Here is an 18,424-nt window from a genome sequence, read left to right as displayed (position 1 = left end):
ATGAAGAGAGGCAATTGTGTCTCAAAACAGCCCCAAACCCTCCACTATATATAGGAGGAGAGGGAGGAGGGTGCCCATCAAGGGGTGCGGCAACCCATCTAGGGCAAGGGGCGGCGGCCAAGGGTGGAGGAGGTGCCCTAGGGTTGGCCTTGGGCCCAAATGTGCCCCTCCACGCCTAGGGTTTTGCCCCACTCCACCCCTTGTGCGCCTTAGGCCCTTGGTGGTGGCGCACCAGCCCACCCAGGGGTTGGTTCCCATCCACTTTTGGCTCATGTAGCATTTCGGGGCTGGTGGCCCTTCCCGGTGGACCCCCGGAACCCTTCCGGTGGTCCCGGTACATTACTGGTGTCGCTCGAAACACTTCCGGCGGTCAAATCCTCACTTCCTATATATGAGTCTTTACCTCCGGTGTTGGAAATATGCCCTAGAGGCAATAATAAATTAGTTATTTTTATATTTCTTTGTTCATGATAATCGTTTATTATCCATGCTATAATTGTATTGATTGGAAACTCAAATACATGTGTGAATACATAGACAAAACACTGTCCCTAGTGAGCCTCTAGTTGACTAGCTCGTTGATCAAAGATGGTCAAGGTTTCCTGGTCATAGACAAGTGTTGTCACTTGATAACGGGATTACGTCATTAGGAGAATGATATCATGGACAAGACCCAAACTATGAATGTAGCGTATGATCGTGTCAGTTTATTGTTACTGTTTTCTGCATGTCAATGTATCTGTTCCTATGACCATGAGATCATGCAACTCCCGGACACCACAGGAATACCTTGTGTGTTATCAAATGTTGCAACGTAACAGGGTGACTATAAAAGTGCTCTATAGGTATCTCCAAAGGTGTTTGTTGGGTTGGCATGGATCAAGACTGGGATTTATCACTCCGTGTGACGGAGAGGTATCTCTGAAGATCACATACCTCTGAAGATCGCTAAGCGGAAGCATTGCTAAAACGCGGTTAATGGATTCGTACTCACAGCGATTCAGATCGTGGTGGATTCCAATCTATGCGTTGAACAACGGCGCCTCCGCGTTCAACACACGTGCAACCCAGTGATGTCTCCAACGCCTTGATCCAGTAAGGAGGGAGGAGAGGTTGAGGGAGAGCTCCGGCAGCATGCCGTCGTGGTGACGGTGGAGCTGTGTGGAACTCCGACAAGGCTTCGCCAAGCACTACGGAGGACAACGACGAGGAGGAGTAGGGTTGCGCCGTGAAGAGAGGCAATTGTGTCTCAAAACATCCCCAAACCCTCCACTATATATAGGAGGAGAGGGAGGAGGGTGCCCATCAAGGGGTGCGACAACCCATCTAGGGCAAGGGGCGGCGGCCAAGGGTGGAGGAGGTGCCCTAGGGTTGGCCTTGGGCCCAAATGTGCCCCTCCACGCCTAGGGTTTTGCCCCACTCCACCCCTTGTGCGCCTTAGGCCCTTAGTGGTGGCGCACCAGCCCACCTAGGGGTTGTTTCCCATCCACTTTTGGCCCATGTAGCATTTCGGGGCTGGTGGCCCTTCCCGGTGGACCCCCGGAACCCTTCCGGTGGTCCTGGTACATTACCGGTGTCGCTCGAGACACTTCCGGCGGTCAAATCCTCACTTCCTATATATGAATCTTTACCACCGGTGTTGGAAACATGCCCTAGAGGCAATAATAAATTAGTTATTTTTATATTTCTTTGTTCATGATAATCGTTTATTATCCATGCTATAATTGTATTGATTGGAAACTCAAATACATGTGTGAATACATAGACAAAACACTGTCCCTAGTGAGCCTCTAGTTGACTAGCTCGTTGATCAAAGATGGTCAAGGTTTCCTGGCCATAGACAAGTGTTGTCACTTGATAACGGGATTACGTCATTAGGAGAATGATATCATGGACAAGACCCAAACTATGAACGTAGTGTATGATCGTATCAGTTTATTGCTACTGTTTTCTGCATGTCAATGTATCTGTTCCTATGACCATGAGATCATGCAACTCCCGGACACCACAGGAATACCTTGTGTGTTATCAAATGTTGCAACGTAACAGGGTGACTATAAAAGTGCTCTATAGGTATCTCCAAAGGTGTTTGTTGGGTTGGCATGGATCAAAACTGGGATTTATCACTCCGTGTGACGGAGAGGTATCTCGGGGCCCACTCGGTAATAAAGCATCACAATAAGCTTTGCAAGCAATGTGACTAAGAAGTTAGTCACGGGATCTTGTATTATAGAATGAGTAAAGATACTTGCCGATAACAAGATTGAACTAGGTATATAGATACCGACGATCGAATCTCGGGCAAGTAACATACCGAAGGACAAAGGGAACGTCATACGGGATTATGTGAATCCTTGACATAGAGGTTGAACCGACAGAGATCTTCGTAGAATATGTAGGAGCCAATATGGAAATCCAGGACCCGCTATTGGTTATTGACCGATGAGTGTCTCAGGTCATGTCTACATAGTTCTCGAACCCGCAGGGTCTCCACACTTAAGGTTCGTCGACATTTTGGTATAGTTGAATTATAGGTGTTGGTGAATGAAGGTTGTTCGGAGTCCCGGATGATATCCAGGACATCACGAGGAGTTCTGGAATGGTCCGGAAATGAAGATTGATATATAGTAAGTTGGTATTTGGATTTCGGAAAGGTTTCGGGCATTACCGGTAGTGTGCGTGGAGTGACAAATGGGTTCCGGGGGTGCACCTAGTGGGCCCACCACTCCCTGAGATAGCCACATCGACTTTGGGGTGGCGCGACAACCCCTGGTGGTCTGTCCAATCAACCAAAGAAGGCCCATGAGGAAACAGGTGGAAAATCCAAAAGAGGTGGACAAGTGGGAAAGGGGTCCTTCTCCAAGTGGAAATGGAGGACTCTTCCCTCCTAGCTTCGGCCGAGCCAAGGGAGGCTTCCGTTGGTGGGCAAGACTCCTCCCTCCTTCCTTCTATATATACTAGAGTTTTTTAGGGTTTTTGCACATAATTTTCAGCCACGTGGTACCCTCTCCTCTAGATCGTAGTTCTTCCTCTAAATCGGTTTTCAGAAGTGCTTAGGCGAAGCCTTGCTGGAATAGATCCACGACCACCACCACCACCACCATGCCGCCGTGCTGGAGAACTCATCTAGCTCTCCGCCCCTCTTAGTAGATCAAGAAGGCGGGGATCGTCATCAAGCTATACGTGTGCTGAATGCGGAGGTGTCGTCCGTTCGGCACTAGATCGGGATGGATCTTGATGGGATCGCGGGACAGATCGTGATGAGATCTCGGGACGGGTTGTGATTTGGATCGCGACGATGTTCCACTACATGAACCGCGTTATATACGCTTCCGCTTAGCAATCTACAAGGATATGAGAATTATGCCCTAGAGGCAATGTTAAATAAGTTATTATTATAATTCCTGTATCAAGATAATCGTTTATTATCCATGCTATAATTGTATTGAATGAGAACTTAGATACATGTGTGGATACATAGACAAAACACTGTCCCTAGCAAGCCTCTAGTTGGCTAGCCAGTTGACCAAGGATAGTCAAGGTCTTCTGACTATGTACAAGGTGTTGTTGCTTGATAACTCGATCACATCATTGGGTGAATCATGTGATGGACTAGACCCATACTAATGAACGTAGCATGTTGATCATGTCATTTTGTTGCTACTGTTTTCTGTGTGTCAAGTATTTATTCCTATGACCATGAGATCATATAACTCACTGGCACCGGAGAAATGCCTTGTGTGTATCAAACGTCACAACGTAACTGGGTGACTATACAGATGCTCTAGAGGTATCTCCGTGTGACGGAGAGGTATCTCGGGGCCCACTCGGTAATACAACATCACACACAAGCCCTGCAAGCAATGTGACTTAGTGTAAGTCATGCGATCTTGTATTACTGAACGAGTAAAGAGACTTGTCGATAAACGAGATTGAAATAGGTATGCGGATACTGACGATCGAATCTCGGGCAAGTAACATACCGAAGGACAAAGGGAATGACATACTGGATTATATGAATCCTTGGCACTGAGGTTCAATCGATAAGATCTTCGTAGAATATGTAGTATCCAATATGGGCATCCAGGTCCCGTTGTTGGATATTGACCGAGGAGTCCCTCGGGTCATGTCTACATAGTTCTCGAACCCGCATGATCTGCACGCTTAAGGTTCGGCGATGTTTTATGCGTATTTGAGTTATATGGTTGGTTACCGAATGTTGTTCGGAGTCCCGTATGAGATCATGGACGTCACGAGGGTTTCCGGAATGGTCCGGAAACGAAGATTGATATATAGGATGACCTCATTTGATTACCACAAGCTACATCAGAGTCACAACAGTACAATACATAATCATCATGAATAAGAGCAGGGTCCGACTACGGACGAAAACAAATGAGAAAAGAAGTACGATGTCCATCCTTGCTATCCCAGGCTGCCGGCCTGGAACCCATCCTAGATCGATGAAGAAGAAGAATAAGAAACTCCAAATGAACAATCATCGCGCTCACGTCAAGTAACGTTTACCTGTACCTGCAACTGATGTTGTAGTAATCTGTGAGCCACAAGGGACTCAGCAATCTCATTTCCAAAGGTATCAAGACTAGCAAATCTTAATGGGCGAGGTAAGGTTAAGTGGTGAGGTTGCAGCAGTGACTAAGCATATGTTTGGTGGGTAACTTACGAGTAGAAGAATAAAGAGGGGGATGATCTACGCATAACGGACGTGAACTACTGATGATCAAATGAATGATCGTGAACACCTACCTACGTAAGACATAACCCCACCATGTCCTCGATCGGAGAAGGAACTCACGAAGAGACAGTCACGGTTACGCACACAGTTGGCAAGTTTTAATTAAGTTAACTTCAAGTTATCTAGAACGAGTGTTAAACAAAGTTTCCACGTTGCCACATAACCGCGGGCACGGCTTTACGAAAAGATTTAACCCCGCAGGGGTGCTCCAACTAGTCCATCACAAATTACCACAAGCCGCATAGAAATCCTCGATCACGAAGCTCGCGATCTCGTCGGACTCCTTAGTGGAAAACCTCAACTCTGAGATTACCCAAAGCATCACCGGAATCCCGATGCACAAGATATCTCACCAAAGGTAAAACTAATCCAGCAAGGCCGCCCGACGTGTCGACGATCCCGATAGGAGCCGCGTATCTCGTTCTCAGGACACGACGGATGAGCGATGGTTACCACGCCAAACGCCGAGTTGCCCCGGGTAGCGTTAGTAAGTTGCTCTGTTTTGGACCAGCACCATCAGCACTGGCCCTCCCTGTATTATGTAGAATTACTCCTCGGGTAGCGCTAACTCCCTATGCATTTCAGTTTAACAGAATTATTATGTTGGGCAAATGTAGTACCAATGTTGGGCCTTGCCAGACCAGCTTTAATCTAAAATGAATTATCAAGGGGGTCCCCATAACAACCCCGATCGTGTTAGGAGCGCTCAATTATGGAACATAACACCAGTAGCCGAAACTAAGGGGGCAAAGGTGGAACAAAACACCAGGCTAGAAAGGCCGAGCCTTCCACCTTTTACCAAGTATATAGGTGCATTAAATTAAATAGCATTAATATGGGTGATATAACAAGGAACCCATGTAATCACATGGTAGCAACTGCACCCGCAACTAGCAACGCTAACACAAGGTTAAGCAAGCGGTAACATAGCCAATCAGTGGTTTGCTAGGTTGAACAGGTTGAGAGTTTTCATGGCATTGTTGAGAGGCTGATATTTAACATGTGGTAGGCAACGAGACATAATCGATAGAAGTGGTAAAACTAGCATGGCAATGATAGTAATGGTATATGGGGAAATGGTCATCTTGCCTGAGATCTCGCTTGGAAGAAGGATGACTCCGAGAAACAGACGAACCGATGTAGTCGAACGGGTCCTCACAATCCGACACGCTTGCAGAAATCTATCAAGACGAAGCAAACCAGAAACAAGAATCAACACACGATATTCACCACACGATGCACAACACAAATGATGCATGAGCAGCTGAATACATGCAAGTCACGGCATGGCAATTCACAACACTCAAACACTACACATTAAGTGAAGTTCAATATGCAACGAGTTGCACATTGACGAAACTCCACGTTTATTTATTTAGTTCTATCCCAATTAGATACACGACGATATTAAATGTTGTTAAACACGTCAAGAGGTGAAGCGTAATTAAACTACCTATCTAGGGATTTTAAATGAGGTCGGAAATGACATATAGCACCTCCGAGAGGACCTCACATGTTAATTTACAATTCTGTCCAGATCTGAACTAACACGTTTAATTAGTTGTTAAACAGCAAAACAAATAGGTTCATGTGATTCTACGCGTCGCTACAATCAATTTACACATAGAGAACATCTCCAACGGAGCTATGAATCAAATGATACGACCACCGCAAGATATGATGGCATGAATGCAAAATGTGTGCAACGGCGGTCACGAACACTTCAAAACATACAACCAGCAAGATAAAATGAAACTACACGAGATTCTAAGCAAGTTTCATATAGGACACGGTCAAAACGGAGCTACGGTTCAACAACTACGAGCAAAACAAGAAATCACTATAATCTGCCAAAATCAGCCACATAGCATTTTCTACACCCCACAACTACGAGCTACTCAACTTCAATAAACTCAACCAAGGCATGAGACGAAAGAGGGAAAGAAGCACTACAACATACAACTAACAACAACTAGCATGGGAGCATGGATCACTAGGAAAAGAAGTCACAAAATGGCTTCTCACACACAGTTTCAGACTTAGTGAAAATAGCAGTTTATGAAGCTGCAGTTTTCGATCTGAAGGCATATTGACAGCAGCAAAACCATAAGCTACAGGACTCCAAATGGCATGAAAATTCGCAGCGTGCTAGAGAATCCTAAAGTCTACAACTAACTCCATTGCACCGACCTCAAAAGAGCTACAGAACGCAAGATACACTCTTGCAAAGACAACAACAAAACATAACAGATTCCAGACTTAGAAATATTTCAGCATCTCCAAATCAGCACTATTTTCTAGCAACTTGAGAGCAAGAAAACCACACCTAAACATGGATTCTATTGCAACCAAAATTACCAGGGGCTAGACTAAACATCCAAGATCAACTCTCTAGTTGACAACTCCTTCAAACGAAGCACAGAATAAATCCTACGAAATAGACAAGAGGGCAACATGGCAAAATATCGCGCGAACTAACTTATTCAAAAGGTAAAACTAAATGCACAGAAAAATCCTATGGATTTTTCTATCCCGAAAACATATATAACATGTTGGGTTGCAACACAAAAATATTGCCACACGTAATTGCGAGAATAGGTCCACGACACGGTAAAATAAACTAGCGTCGGAAACATACACGCAAAAATACCAACGTCTACTCTAAAATACATGGAAAAGTGGTTCCTAAAATATGGACATTTTATCTACGACATTCGAGCAATCCGGACACGTGCAAAAAATAAATACGGGACGCAAACATAATAGGACAGCACGTAAAACTATGCATTTGGCACGTCAAACTAAGTCAAACAATTATGCAAGTTGCAAAATCGTATTCTACGCGAGATTCTACACAAAAACCATATGCTACACGTCGCGATCCGACTTACGGATTAAAATATACGGGCATTTATATATTCGTTGATTTTCTGGAATTTATATAATTCCAAAAATCAACCTAAATTAACTAACGGGCCTAACAGGGGGCGCATCTTAGCAAATCTCGCCTCGGGCGAGGAAAGTGACTCGGGCGGGGGCTCTCACCTTGCGGGCCTTGGCCCAGGAACGGGGAGGCGACCTGGCCGAGGGCGCCAACTTGGCCTGCCACGAGGTGGAGCGGGTGGGTCGAAGGGGAGCTGCGGCGGCTGCTGGGGCGCGCCAGCTGGGCCGCTGCGGAGGCCGCTGGGGCGCCCTGGACTGGGCCGGCTGCAACAGCCGACGGGGCCGAGCCGAGCAGTTGGTGGTGCCTCTACTGGGCGTTGTTCTCCTCGTCGTGCCCGAGGGCATGAGCCTGGCGGCGGCCGACGACGAGCACGAGGTGAGGCAGGGGCTCGGCACCGACAGAGGAGGCCGAGGGACGGCGGGACCGACGGGGGGAGTTGGATCCAGCGCGGGAGCCTCCGGGCGGCCGACGAGGCCCCGGTAGGAGCTCGTGAGGGGCTGGTTCGAGGAGGCGTTCCCGGCGCCGCTGCGGGGGCCGGGAGGCACCGAAGGCGGCCGGAGGGAGGAGGATGCGCAGCCCTCGGCTGGCGGAGCGGCGGGGAGCTCACTGTTGCAGGGTCGCCGGCGCGGAAGGAGGCGGCGGCCGACGGGGAAGGCGCGGGAGGCTCGGGCACGGAAGTAGGGAGCTCGGGGCTGCTCGACCGAATGACGGCGACGCGCACATGGGCCTGCCCGGGCCCGATCTGGGCTCGGCAGGCTAGCGGCGGCTGGGGCTGGTGGGAGGAGAGAGAGTGAGGGGGAATTAGGGTTTCGGGGGGTAGGTGGCACGGATTTCCAAGGTAGGAGGAGAGGGGGCTGTCTAAAAATACCCGGGGGCTATTTATAGACAAATGGGGGGGGGGTAGGTTTAGCGAAATTTCGCCCCGGTTTCAACCGCGCGGTCGGATTCGACTAATCCGAACGCGGGAACGGGTAAGTGGCCGTGTAGAGTAGTTATCCACAGACGAGAGGGAAAGCGGGCGACTCGGCAATGTATTTTAAAACACCGACAAACGTCCAACGAATAACTGAAGACGGTGCCGCTACGGTCGACCGTTCGGGTACCAGACATAGTACGATTGCGACGAAACTTGACACGAGGCCTACCTATATTAAAATAAGACCGCACGTAAAATCTCAACCCAATGAGAGAAAGTTTTCAACACACTTTTAAAAACAAGGATTTGACGATGCCGCGGGCGCGTGCGTGTGTGGTCGGGCTCAGAACGGACAACGACGAGAACCGGCAACTAACAACGGATGCAAGTTTTGAAAACTGGCGGCAACGGGATGCCGATGCAATGCTGATGATGCGAATGATGCGATGATGATGCGACAAATAAAAATAACCACACGACGAAAACGGAATAGAAGGGGAATCTTCTGGAACGTCGGCATCGGGCTGTCACAAGCGGCCCGTACCAACTTTACTCGTGCGCTTACGAGAGACCGGTTTCATCGACTCACATGCAACTTGTTGCGTAAATATGACTGGTGGGTGTCTGTTTCTTCAACTTTAGTTGAATCGGATTTGACCGAGGCGGTCCTTGGAGAAGGTTAAATAGCAATTTGCATATCACCGTTGTGGCTTTGCGTAAGTAAGATGCGAGCATACTAGATACCCATAACAGCCACATAAAACATGCAACAACAAATTAGAGGACGTCTAACTTGTTTTTGCAGGGTATGCATGTGATGTGATATGGCCAAGGACATGATATGATATATTGGATGTATGAGATGATCATGTTGTAATAATTAAATATCGACTTGCACGTCAATGCTACGACAACCGGCAGGAGCCATAGGGTTGTCTTTAAACTAACGTTTGTGGTTGCAGATGTTTTTACTATATCGCTAGGTTGTAACTTTAGTAGTAATAGCATAGATAGCGTGGCAACCTCGATGGCAGCACGATGATGGAGATCATGGTGCGGCGACGGTGATGATGGAGATCATGCCGGTGCTTTGGTGATGGAGATCAAGAAGCACAAGTTCATGGCCATATCATGTCACTTATGATATGCATGTGATGTTAATCCTTTTATGCACCTTGTTTTGCTTAGGATGACGGTAGCATTATAAAGTGATCCCTTACTAAAATTTCAAGATAAAATTGTGTTCGCCCCGACTGTGCACCGTTGCGACAGTTCGTCGTTTCGAGACACCACATGATGATCGGGTGTGATAGACTCAACGTTCACATACAACGGGTGCAAAAGAGTTGCACACGCGGAACACTCGAGTTAAACTTGACGAGCCTAGCATGTAGAGACATGGCCTCGGAACACAAGAGATCGAAAGGTCGAGCATGAATCATATAGTTGATATGATCAACATGGAGATGTTCACCATTGAAGCTAAACTCAACTCACGTGATGATCGGACTTGAGTTAGTGGATCTGGATCATGCGCCACTCGAATGACTAGAGGGATGTCTATTTGAGTGGGAGTTCTTAAGTAATATGATTAATTGAACTTTTTATAATGAACATAGTCAAAAGGTCTTTGCAAATTATGTTGTAGCTTGCGTTGTAGCTCTACCATTTTAGATATGTTTCTAGAGAAAATTTAGTTGAAAGTTGATAGTAGCAATTATGCGTACTAGGTCCGTAAACTGAGGATTGTCCTCATTGTTGCGCAGAAGGCTTATGTCCTTAATGCACCGCTCGGTGTGCTGAACCTCGAGCGTCGTCTGTGGATGTTGCGAACATCTGACATACATGTTTTTTATGACTACGTGATAGTTGAGTGCGTAATGCTTAACGACTTAGAATTAAGGCGCCGAAGACGTTTTGAACGTCACGGAACATATGAGATGTTCCAAGAGATGAAATTGGGATTTCATGCTCGTGCCCTTGTTGAGAGGTATGAGACCTCCGACAAGATTCTTTGTCTGCAAAGTATGGGAGAAAAGCTCAACCATTGAGCATGTGCTCAGATTGTTTGAGTGCTATGATCGCTTGAATCGAGTGGGAGTTGATCTTCTCGATGAGATAGTGATGGTTCTCCAAAGTCACTTCCACCAAGCTACTAGAGCTTCGTGATGAACTATAACATATCAAGGATAAATATGATGATCCTTGAGCTATTCGTGATGTTTGATACCGCGAAAGTAGAAATCAAGTAGGAGCATCAATTGTTGATGGCTAGTAAAACCACTGGTTTCAAGAAGGGCAAGGGCAAGAAGGGATACTTCATGAAACGGCAAACCAGCTGCTTCTCTAGTGAAGAGACCCAAGGTTGAACCCAAACCCGAGACTAAGTGCTTCTGTAATGAGGGGAACAGTCACTAAAGAGGAACTACCCTAGATACCTGGTAGATGAGAAGGCTGGCAAAGTCGACAAATGTATATTGGATATACATGATATTAATGTATACTTTACTAGTACTCCTAGTAGCATCATGGTATTATATACTAGTTCGGTTGCTAAGTGTTAGTAACTCGAAATAAAAGCTACGGAATAAACGGAGACTGTCTAAAGGCGAGGTGACGATATGTTTTGGAAGTGTTTGCAAGGTTGATGTGATCAAACATCGCACGCTCCCTCTACCATCAGGATTAGTGTTGAACCTAAATAAATGTTATTTGGTGTTTTCATTGAGCATGGACATGATTAGATCATGTTTATTGCAATACGATTATTCATTTAAAGAGAATAATGGTTATTCTATTTGCTTGAATAAATACCTTCAATGGTTTATTGAATCTCGATCGTAGTGATACACATGTTCATGATATTGTTGCCAAAAGAAAGTAGTAATGATAGTACCACTTACTTGTGGCACTGCTGCTTGAGTCATATTGGTGTAAAACGCATGAAGAAGCTCCATACTGATGGATCTTTGGACTCACTCGTTTTTGAATCATTTGAGACATGCGAACCATGCCTATTGGTGTAAACGTATGAAGAAACTCCATGCAGATGGATTGTTTAGATTCACTTCATTTTGAATCACTTGAGACATTCAAATCATACCACATGGGAAAGATGACTGAAGGCCTTGTTTTTCAGGGAGATGGAACAAGAAAGTAACTTATTGGAAGTAATACATTTTGATGTATGCAGTCCAATGAGTGATTAGGCACGCACTGTATATCATTATGTTCGTACTTCATAGATGATTTGAGTAGATACAATGTATTTGCTTGATGAAACACACTTCTGAATTATTGAAAGGTCCATGTAAATCCAAAGTGAAGTTGAAGATCGTCGTGACAAGAGGATAAAAGGTTTACGATATGATCATAGAGATGAATATCCGAGTTACGAGTTTGGTACACAATTAAGACAATGTGAAAATTGTTTCACATCTCATGCCACCTAAAACACCATAGTGTGATGGTGTGTCTGAACGTCATAGTCGCATCCTATTTGATATGGTGCATACTATGATGTCTCTTATCAAATTACCACTATCATTTATGGGTTATGCATTAGAGCCAACCACATTCACTTTAAATAGGGCACCACGTAATTCCGTTGAGATGACACCGTATGAACTATGGTTTGGGGAAACCTAAGCTGTCGTTTCTTAAAAGTTTGGGGCTGCGACGCGTATGTGAAAAAGTTTCAACGTAATAAGCTCGAACCCAAAGAGGATAAATGCATCTTCATAGGACACCCAAAACAGTTGGGTATACCTCATATACCAGGTCCGGAAGCAAAGTGTTTGTTTCTAGAAATGGGTCCTTTCTCGAGAAAAGGTTTCTCTCGAAAAAATTGAGTGGAAGGATGGTGGAAACTTGATGAGGTTATTGAACCGTCACTTCAACCAGAGTGTAGCAGGGAGCAGGAAGTTGTTCCTGAGGCGCCTATACCAATTGAAGTGGAAGCTGATGATAGTGATCATGAAGCTTCAGATCAAGTTACTACAAAACTCGTAGGTCGACAAGGTCACGTACTGCTCCAGAATGGTACGGTAACCCTGTCTTGGAGGTCATGTTGTTGGACAACAATGAACCTACAAGTTGTGGAGAAGCGATGGTGGGCCCGGATTCTGACAAATGGCTGGGGGCCATGAAATCCGAGAGAGGATCCATGTATGAAAACAAAGTGTGGACTTTGGAAGAACGACTTGATGGTCATAAGACTGTTAAGTACATATGGATCTTTAAAAGCGAGACACACGATGATGGTGAAAAGTCACAGTTAAGAAAGCTCGATTTGTCGCAAAGATGTTATCGACAAATTCAAGGAGTTGACTATGATGAGGCTTTCTCACTCGTAGCGATGCTAAAAGTCTGTTGGAATTATGTTAGCAGTTGCTGCATTATTTATGAAATCTTGCAGATAGGATGTCAAAACATTGTTTCCTCGCCGGTTTCCTTGAGGAAAGGTTGTATGTGATACAACCAAAAGGTTTTGTCGATCCTAAGGATGCTAACAAGTATGCAAGCTCCAGCGATCCTTCTATGGTATGGAGCAAGCATCTCGGAGTTGGAATATACGCTTTGATGAGGTGATAAAAAAATTGGGTTTATACAAGGTTTGTGAGAAACTTGTATTTCCAAATAAGTGAGTGGGAGCACTATAGAATTTCTGATGAGTATATGTGGTAGACATATTGTTGATCAGAAATAATGTAGAATTTCTGGAAAGCATAAAGGGTTGTTTGAAAGGTGTTTTTCAAAGGAAAACCTGGATTAAGTTGCTTGAACATTGAGCATCAAGATCTATGGAGATAGATCAAAGCGCTTAATAGAACTTCCAACGAAATGCATGCCGTGACAAGTTTTTGAAGGAGTTCAAAATAGATCGGCAAAGAAGGAGTTCTTGGCTGTGTTGTAAGGCGGGAATTTGAGTAAGACTCAAAGCTCGACCACGGCAGAAGAAAGAGAATGGATGAAGGTCGTCCCCTATGCATTAGCAGTAGGCTCTATAGTATGCTATGCTGTGTACCGCACATGATGTGTGCCTTGCCATGAATCTGTGAAGGGGTACCGAAGTGATCCAGGAATGGATTAGTGGACATCGATCAAAAGTTATCCTTAGTAACTTGTGGACTAAGGAATTTTCTCGATTATGGAGGTGATAAAAGAGTTCGTCGTAAAGAGTTACGTCGACGCAAGCTTTGACACTAATCCGGATGACTCCGAGTAGTAAACCGGATTCGTATAGTGGAGTAGTCATTTGGAATAGTTCCAAATGGCACATGGTAGGAGCATCTATAGGATGACATAGAGATTTGTAAAGCACACACGGATCTGAAAGGTTTAGACCTGTTGACTAAAAACCTCTCTCACAAGAAAGACATGATCAAACCCGATAATTCTATGGGTGTTAGATTCATTGCAATCATATAGTGATGTGAACTAGATTATTGACTCTAGTGCAAGTGGGAGACTGTTGGAAATATTCCCTAGAGGCAATAATAAATTAGTTATTATTATATTTCTTTGTTCATGATAATCGTTTATTATCCATGCTATAATTCTATTGATTGGAAACTCAAATACATGTGTGGATACATAGACAAAACACTGTCCCTAGTGAGCCTCTAGTTGACTGGCTCATTGATCAAAGATGGTCAAGGTTTCCTGGAAATAGACAAGTGTTGTCACTAGATAACGGGATCACATCATTAGGAGCTTGATGTGATGGGGAAGACCCAAACTATGAACATAGCATATGAGCTTGTCAGTTTATTGCTACTATTTTCTGCATGTCAATGTATCTGTTCCGATGACCATGAGATCATGCAACTCCCAGATACCGGAGGAATGCCTTGTGTGTTATCAAACGTGGCAACGTAACTGGGTAACTATAAAGGTGCTCTACAGGTATCTCCAAAGGTGTCTGTTGGGTTGGCATGTATCAAGACTGGGATTTGTCACTCCGTGTGACGGAGAGGTATCTCGGGGCCCACTCGGTAATACAACATCACAATAAGCCTTGCAAGCAATGTGACTAATAAGTTAGTCATGGGATCTTCTATTACAGAACGAGTAAAGAGACTTGCATGTAACGAGATTGAACTAGGTATAGAGATACCGACGATCGAATCTTGGGCAAGTAACATATCGAAGGACAAAGGGAACTGCATACGGGATTATCTGAATCCTTGACATAGAGGTTCAACCGATAGAGATCTTCGTAGAATATGTAGGATCCAATATGTACGGACATGTCCCACTATTGGTTATTGACCTGGGAGTGTCTCAGGTCATGTCTACATAGTTCTCGAACCCGCAAGGTCTGCACACTTAAGGTTCGATGGCGCTTTGGTATAGTTGAGTTATAGGTGTTGGTGATCGAAGGTTGTTCGGAGTCCCAGATGAGATCCAGGACATCACGAGGAGTTCCGGAATAGTCCGGAAACAAAGATTGATATATAGGAAGTTGGTATTTGGATTCCGAAAAGGTTTCGGACATTACTCGTAGTGTGCGGGGAGTGACGAATGGGTTCCGGGGGTCCACCTAGTGGGTCCACCACTCCTAGAGAGGGCCTCATGGACTTTGGGGTGGCACAACAGCCCCTGGTGGGCTTTCCAATCAACCAAAGAAGACCCATGAGGAAATGGGTGGAAAATCCAAAAGAGGTGGACAAGTGGGAGAGGAGTCCTCCTCCAAGTGGAATTGGAGGAGGACTCTTCCCTCCTTGCTTCGGCCGAGCCAAGGGAGGCTTCCCTTGGTGGGAAAGCCTCCTCCCTCCTTTCTCCTATATATAGTAGAGTTTTTGCACATAATTTTTAGCCACGTGGTAATCGCTCCTCTAGATCGTAGTTCTTCCTCTAGATCGGTTTTCAGTAGCGCTTAGGCGAAGCCCTGCTGGAATAGATCCACTACCACCACCACCACCACCATGCCTCCGTGCTGGAGAACTCATCTACCTCTCCACCCCACCTACTGGTTCAAGAAGGCGGGGATCGTCATCAAGCTATACGTGTGCTGAATGCGGAGGTGCCGTCTGTTCGACACTAGATCGGGATGGATCGTGATGGGATCGCGAGACGGATCATGATGAGATCGCAGGACGGGCTGCGATTTGGATCGCGAAGATGTTCCACTACATCAACCACGTTATATACGCTTCCGCTTAGCGATCAACGAGTGTATGTAGATTCACTCTCCCCTCTCGTAGATGATCATCACCATGGACAGGTATTGCATGTGCGTAGGAATTTTTTTGTTTCCCATGCAACGTTCCCCAACATCCGGACCATTCCCGAACTCCTGTCATGTCCGGGGTCTCATATGAGACTCCGAACAACCTTCGGTAACCATGTACACTATTCCCATATAACCCTAGCGTCATCATACCTTAAGTTTATAGACCCTACGAGTTCGGGAAGCATGCAGACATGACCGAGACACCTCTCCGGTCAATAAACAACAACGGGGTCTGGATATCCATGTTGGTTCCCACATGTTCCACGATAATCTCATCGGATGAACCACAATGTCAAGGATTCGATCAATCCCGTATGCAATTCCCTTTGTCTACCAGTATGATAGTTGCCCGAGATTCGATCGCTGGTATCCCTATACCTTGTTCAATCTCGTTACCGACAAGTCTCTTTACTCGTTCCGTAACACATCATCCTGTGTCTAACTCCTTAGTCACACTGAGCTCAATATGATGATGGATTACCGAGTGGGCCTAGAGACACCTCTCTGTCACAAGGAGTGACAAATCCCAGTCTCGATTCGTACAACCCACCAAGTACTTTCGTAGATACCTGTAGTGCACCTTTATAATCACCCAGTTATGTTATGACGTTTGATACACCCAAAGCACTCCTACGATATCCGGGAGTTGCACAATCTCATGGTCTAAGGAAATGATACTTGACATTAGAAAAGCTTTAGCAAACGAACAATACAATCTAGTGCTATTCTTAGGATTGGATCTTGAACATCACATCATTCCCCAATGATATGATCCCTTATCAATGACATCCAATGTCCATGATCACGAAACCATGATCATCTATTGATCAACGAGCTAGCCAATTAGAGGCTCACTAGGGACACATTGTGATCTATATATTCACACATGTATTACGGTTTCCGGTTAATATGATTATAGCATGAATAATTGACAATTATCATGAACAGGAAATATAATAATAACCACTTTATTATTGACTCTAGGTCATATTTCCAACAATGGATGCCACTAAGAGCACCTATAGCAGAGTCACCTATCGACCCGTTTAGCATAATAATCGCATGTATGATGCTCTGGTCGAGAAAACCGCTCTGGACTTCCGTGTTGGAAATATGTAGATGTAGAGGTAGCGTGCCGATGGCGATCACATCGACCTTGGAACCATTCCCGACGCGCATCATCACCTTGTCCTTTGCGAGCCTATGCTTGTTCCGCAGTTCGTGTTTTAAGTTGCAAATGTGAGCAACAACACCGATATCAAATACCCACGAGCTACTACGAGCGTTGGTAAGGTACACATCAATAACATGTATATCATATATACCTTTGACGTTGTCGGCCTTCTTGTCCGCTAAGTACTTAGGGCAATTCCGCTTCGAGTGATCGGTTCCCTTGCATTAATAGCACTCATTCTGAGGCTTGGGTCCTTTCTTTGGCTTCTTCCCGGCAACTGGTTTACGGCGCGGCAATTGCTTTGCCGTCTTTCTTGAAGTTCTTTTTACCCTTGCCTTTCTTGAAACTGGTGGTCTTATTCACCATCAACACTTGATGTTCTTTCTTGATTTCTACCTCCGCAGATTTCAGCATTGAATACAACTCGGGAATAGTCTTTTCCATCCCTTGCATGTTGTAATTCATCACAAAGCCTTTATAGCTAGGTGGAAGCGACTGGAGGATTCTGTCAATGACCGCATCATCCGGAAGTTCAACTCCCAGCTGAGTTAAGCGGTTGTGCAACCCAGACATTCTGAGTATGTGCTCACTGACAGAACTATTCTTCTCCATCTTACAACTAAAGAACTTGTCGGAGACTTCATATCTCTCGAACCGGGCATGAGCTTGAAAAACAAGTTTCAGCTCCTCGAACATCTTATATGCTCCGTGTTGCTCCACACGCCTTTGGAGCCCCGATTATAATCTTTAAAGGATGCCGCACTGAACCAGAGGGTAGTCATCACTCCGCAACTGCGAGGCGTTCCTAACATCCTGGGTTTCCGCGGGAACGGGAGGATCACATAGCGGTGCATTAAGGACACATGCCTTCTTGGAAGCAGTGAGGATGAGCTTTAAGTTACGAGCCCAATCTGCATAGTTGCTCCCATCATCTTTCAGCTTGGTTTTCTCTAGGAACGCGTTGAAGTTGAATGAGGCATTTGTGTTGGCCATTGGATCTACAATATTTGTAAAGACAATTTTAGACTAAGTTCATGATTATTAAGTTCATCTAATAAAATTACTAATGAACTCCCACTTAGATCGACATCCCTCTAGTCATCCAAGTGTTACATGATCCACGTCGAGTAGCCCGTGTCCGATCATCATGTGAGACGAGCTAGTCATCAATGGTGAGCATCTCCATGCTGATCGTATCAACCATACGACTCATGTTCGACCTTCCGGTCTCCTGTATTCAAGGCCATGTCTGTACATGTTAGGCTCGTCGAGTCAACCTAAGTGTTTTGCGTGTGTAAACTGGCTTATACCTGTTGTATGCCAACGTTAGAATCTATCACGCCCGATCATCACGTGGTGCTTCGAGACAACGATCCTTCCCAACGGTACACACTTAG

This window comes from Hordeum vulgare, chromosome 5H, assembly GCF_904849725.1.
Source record: "Hordeum vulgare subsp. vulgare chromosome 5H, MorexV3_pseudomolecules_assembly, whole genome shotgun sequence".
NCBI lineage: Eukaryota > Viridiplantae > Streptophyta > Magnoliopsida > Poales > Poaceae > Hordeum > Hordeum vulgare.
Note: the sequence above shows the minus strand (reverse complement) of the source record.